The 5,454-nt window shown below is 32.9% G+C and overlaps 1 pseudogene; it reads right to left on the minus strand.

The window, feature by feature from the left end:
• Positions 1 to 4,659: 4,659 nt before the first annotated feature.
• Positions 4,660 to 5,229, minus strand: LOC149572367 (tRNA (guanine-N(7)-)-methyltransferase pseudogene; annotated as a pseudogene).
• Between the last annotated feature and the right edge of the window lie 225 nt (positions 5,230 to 5,454).

Consider the following 5,454-nt stretch of genomic DNA (forward strand, 5'->3'; position numbering starts at 1 on the left):
AGGGTTACAAAAAGAGTTAGAGTTAGAGTTAGGGGTAGGGTTAGAATTAGAGATAAAGTTAGTGTTGGAGTTAGGGTTAGAGTTAGAGTTAGAGTTAGAGTTAGAGTTAGATTTAGGGTAAGAATTAGGGTTAGAATTAGGGTTAGGATTAGAATTAACATTAGAGTTAGAGTTAGGGTTAGAATTAGGGTTAGGGTTAGGGTTAGGGTAAGAATTAGAGCTAGAGTTATAGTTAGGGTTAGAGTTAGGTTCATAGTTATAGTTAGGGTTAGAATTAGGTTAGGGTTCGAGCTAGAATTGGGGTTAAGGTTAGAACTAGGGTTAGAGTTAGGGTTATATAGGTTTGGGTTAGGATTAGGGGTAGAATTAGAGTTACAATTAGAGTTAGAGTTAGAATTAGGGTTAGGGTTAGAATTAGGGTTACAAATATAATTAGGGTTACAGATTGAGTTAGAGCTAGAGTTAGGGTAAGGGTAACAATTAGGGTTAGGGCTAGAATTAGGGTTACAAATAAAGTTAGGGTTAGAATTAGGGTCAGGGTTAGGGTTAGATTTAGAGATAGGATTTGAGCTAGAGTTAGAGTTAGAATTAGAATTAGAACAAGAGTTAGAGTTAGAGTTAGAGGTAGGGTTAGAATTAGGGCTAGGATTATGGTTAGCATAAGCGTTATGGTTAGAGTTAGGGTTAGCATTAGGGTTAGGGTTAAAATTAGTGTTAGTTTTAGTGTTAGTGTTAGTGTTAGTGTTAGGGTTAGAATTGGGGCTAGAATTGAGGCTAGGGTTAGGGTTAGGCTTAGGGTTAGAATTAGAGTTAGAGTTAGGGATCAAGCTAGAGTTAAAGTTGGAGATAGAGTTGGGGTTAGGGTCAGATTTAGGGTTAGGGCTAGAGTTAGGGTTAGATTTAGAGTTAGATTTAGGTTTAGGGTTAGAGTTAGGGTTAGAATTAGGATTGGGTTTATGATTAGAATTAGGGTTAGTATTAGAGTTAGAGTTACATATAGTGTTAGGGTTAGGATTAGCATTATATATAGTGTTAGGATTAGGATTATGGATAGGATTAGGGTTAGAGTTATGGTTAGTGTTAGGGTTACAATTAGAGTTAGAGTTATAATTATAGTTAGGGTTAGAGTTAGAGCTAGAGTTAGGGTTAGAATTAGGGGTAGGGGTAGGGTTAGGGTTAGAGTTAGAGTTAGAATATGGGTTTAAATTAGGGTTAGATTTAGGGGTAGAATTAGGGTTAGAATTAGAATTAGAGTTAGGATTAGAGTTATAGTAAGGCTTAGGGTTAGGGCTAGAATTAAGGTTAGGGTTAAAATTAGCATTAGATTTAGGATTATAAAGGGTTAAGGTTAGGATTAGGGGGAGAATTAAAATTAGAGATAGAGTTAGAGTTAGACTTAGGGTTAGGGTTAGGGTTAGGGTTTAAATTAGAATTATCTAGTTAGAGTTAGGGTTTGTGTTATTATTGCGGTTAAGATAATTTTTGGGTTACTAATCATATTATAGCTAATGTTAGTGCTATTATTACACTTTATACCTTAGTGTTAGGATAACTGATAGGTTAAATTTTAATGTGGGTTAGTTCTATTATAGTGCCCATGATTAGTGCTATTGTGATACAAGTTTTTAACCCTTTTAATAATGTAATCCATCCCCCTCTCTCTCTCCCTCTCTCTCTCTCTCTCTAACTACACCCATTAATATCTCCCTCCACTATCTAAATATACCCTCTCTCTTTGTAGTCTCTAGTAATGCCCCCTAATCTATCTCTCTAATCTCTAGATACACCCACTTATCTCTCCCACCCTACTTTCTAGATACTCCTCCTAATCTCTCTCTCCCTTTATGCTTTCTAGATACACACATAACCTCTCTCTCTCTCTCTCTCTCTCTCTCTCTCTCTCTCTCTCTCTCTCTCTCTCTCTCTCTCTCTGTCTCTGTGCTTGCTCTCTAGATACACCTCATAATCTCTTTTTCTCTCTCTCTCTACATAAAACATGCCTCTATAAGAAACATAATATGAGCTCCTTCTTGTCTACAAATATGCTCTCTCTCTCTCTCTCTCTCTCTCTCTCTCTCTCTCTAGGTGTGTGTATATACATATTATCACTTATAAAAAAAAAAATATATTATTTCTAGTTACTTGTACATATAGGGTTAGGCTGAGGTATATAATTTACTAAATGATTAGTACAATCATATATAGAGTAAGAGTTAAAGTTAGGATCCAAGGTTTACAATTTCATTTATATGACACTCGGTGTTATGGTTAGGGTTAATAAGTGGTTAAATGTTACACTAAAATAAGGGACAAGGTTAAGGGAAGTATGAGATTTAGGTGTAGTGTTGGAGTATTTGGAGTACAACTATGGTCAAATTTGGGATATATGTTATACAAATGACTTGAATAGTGGAAAAATTAATTCATGAAAGGGAAGTTATAAGTCCCAACACAACAATTTAGATGATGTTAAAAGTGTGAATGAATTTATAAAAGTCAATTTTATGAAAATTATTTCTCCATGATGATGTGAGAACATTATATATTGTTGAATTTTTAATAATGCTAACACAATTTTTATTGCAATGATTAAGAATTGTAATCAATAAATCTCCCTATCATTAAGGAATCTATTTAGACTTATGATTTTCTTTCTTAATTAATATATTTAGTAGCCACATCCATTGAAGAAAATTTTTGTACAATAATAAATTTATTTTGTCTTGTTCTCTTCTCCATGAAGGTTACATTGAACAATGGGGAAATAAAATTGCCAATACAACTAATTAGAAGTAAAAATTTGAAACCGGGGACAAGAATGAACTATACAAAAAATATATTTGTGATGGTGTAAATACATGTCACACTCTTCAATGATTAGGATTCTTTTGTGACCTTTATTTGAACAATGATTGTGAAATACTTCTTTTATTATTGAGGGAAACCCATCCACTTCTATAGATGTGTCACACAAAAAAATTTATGCATCTTCCATATGCATTTCTTCCATTTCCTCAACACAGTCAATTGGAAATATTTCTTCTCTACAACTTTAATTATAGTTGTGTGCACCTCTTTAATTATTTGTAGGCATTTGTCAAAATCAATCTCAAAGAAATCATTTGAGATCATTGAAGTAGTTAGGCTCTAGTATCCAATAATGTTTGATTCTCTATTCGAGGTATCCATAACTCAAATAGTAACCTGCAAACTTATAAACAAAAAATGACATATGGAAATAATCATAATGAAAAAGTATTAATAGTTAACATAAATTCTTTCAAATGAATAATGTTCAAAATAACATAAATAAAAATCAAAACTATTTCAAATGAAATAGTTAGATTGTAATGTTTGAAATATGGTGGCATTGTCTTCCACTTTTCAAATATTACAAACATAAATATTAATAAAAATATATATATAGTATGAAAAATATTTAAATAAAACACATATATAATCTAATTAAATAATGACAAAATATAAACTAAATATATGATTCCTTTATTTTAAATTAATCACTAACTTTAATAAAATACAAATTTTATTGATAAGGTGACCACCTTGTCCACATCAATGATTAAATTTAATTATGAAACATTAAAACTACAAATATTTTGAAACATGCAAATATAAAACTATTATGAAACATACAAACCTAAAACATGGAAACCAAAAATATTTTGAAATATGCAAATCTAAAACTAATGTAAAACTAAATTGAAACATGCACATTAAAAATCTACAAAAGAAATGTATTATCAAATATCTAAATCAAATAGGTTTTGAATCTTAAATCTAAATCAAACATACAAGGCTAAACTATATGGAACTTTAATCTACTGCTGTTCAAAAACTCTAATTGCTCCAATAATATCCATCTCTTCCTCCCTGCAAAAACACAAAATGAAAATGAAATGAGGAGCATTTGTTTTATAATTTATGAGAGAACCCTCATATCCCCCAATAGATGTCTTTTGACATTCCATGAATTTGTATCAAATTCCCCCACTCCTCACAAAAAATAAGCATGAATGTGCATGCAAAAATATACTTAACAAAAAGAAAATATTTTATATTTAAAATTTTAATTAAGTTATTTCAGCCCTATTTTCTTGGGTTCTATTTTTTTGGCCTTATTTTTTCACGTCCTATTATTTTAGCATCCATTTGGCTTTATATTATTTTGGCTATCTATTATTTCAAAAAAAAAAATTTATTTTATAATTCAATAATGATAAAATATATACTAAATATATGATTTATCTACTTCAAATAAATCATTAGCTTTAATAAAATATAAATTGTATTGATATGGTGGCATTCTCATCCAGATTAATGATAAAATTATGCTTTAAAACATGAAAATATAAATACTTAGATACATGCAAATGTAAAACTATTGTGAAACATTCAAATCTAAAACATGCAATCCAAAACTATTTTGAAATATGCAAATCTAAAACTACACTAATAGATTTGGGAGTGTTTTGCGACGTCAATTTGCATTTGGCTTTTTTTTTTTTGCCTTATAGCCCGATGACGTCGCAATTGCGACGTCATTGGGCTATAAGGCAAAAAAAAAAGAGGCGCATTGCTCATTATCTGCTGCCGCCGAATCGAGCTCCACTGTCGTCGAGAATTATCATTGCCTCCGAATCACCAAATCGAGCACCCAAGGTATGGAAAAGTTTCTGTTGCTTCTTTCTCCTCCTTTTTCCTTTTTATATGCTCTGGAAACAAACTCAGTAGGGACACTATAGAGATATTATCATAATGGCCCGGATTCGCTTTTCGCAAAGCCAAAATTCTTTCTTTAACATACTCGCTTACCTTGTCGCGGAGCTCCATGCCTATCATTAGGGTCGATGGGAAAATGCGTGAAAGCTGCACCAGAAGCCCACCAAAGCCGCAGCCAATATCTGCAAACCAAATTTTCTTTTCTTGACCAGTTGAGGCAGAACATGCGTTCGCTGGTTTCAAATCCTTAGAGTTCGAGACTTCGTGTTCTTCTTGAGCTTCGCCATTAGGGTTAGGCACTGGAGATTTGTTGTCTTGGAGATGTTTTCCAGAGAAATATGAAGGGAAATGGTCGGCATAATCGAATTGAGCCGGACAGAGAGGTACAGGAAAGTGCGAATCACTGAGAGGATTGCTGTGAGCTCACGCTCTGTAAAAATGCTTCCTTGGATGCTTCACGAACGTGCAATGCTCTCTAGCATGTGACATTGCTCAAATTTGAGGGTTTTTCTTCACATTTCTTGACGAGATTGGAGAGAAGCTCTGTGGTGAAGAATGGCTATTGCAGAACCTCCTGGATGAATGGCTGTCGTAACACGCCTCCCATTGTCTTGTCATATTTCTTCAAGATCTTTGCAACCCCTGTGTAGTCATGGTCTCGCTCAACGGACAAATTTGACAAAACGGGGGTTTTGAATTTGAGAAAGGGGGAAA

Source organism: Cupressus sempervirens, chromosome 2 (assembly GCF_028749045.1).
Source record: "Cupressus sempervirens isolate cs-2001-9-10 chromosome 2, ASM2874904v1, whole genome shotgun sequence".
NCBI classification, from domain to species: Eukaryota; Viridiplantae; Streptophyta; class Pinopsida; order Cupressales; family Cupressaceae; genus Cupressus; species Cupressus sempervirens.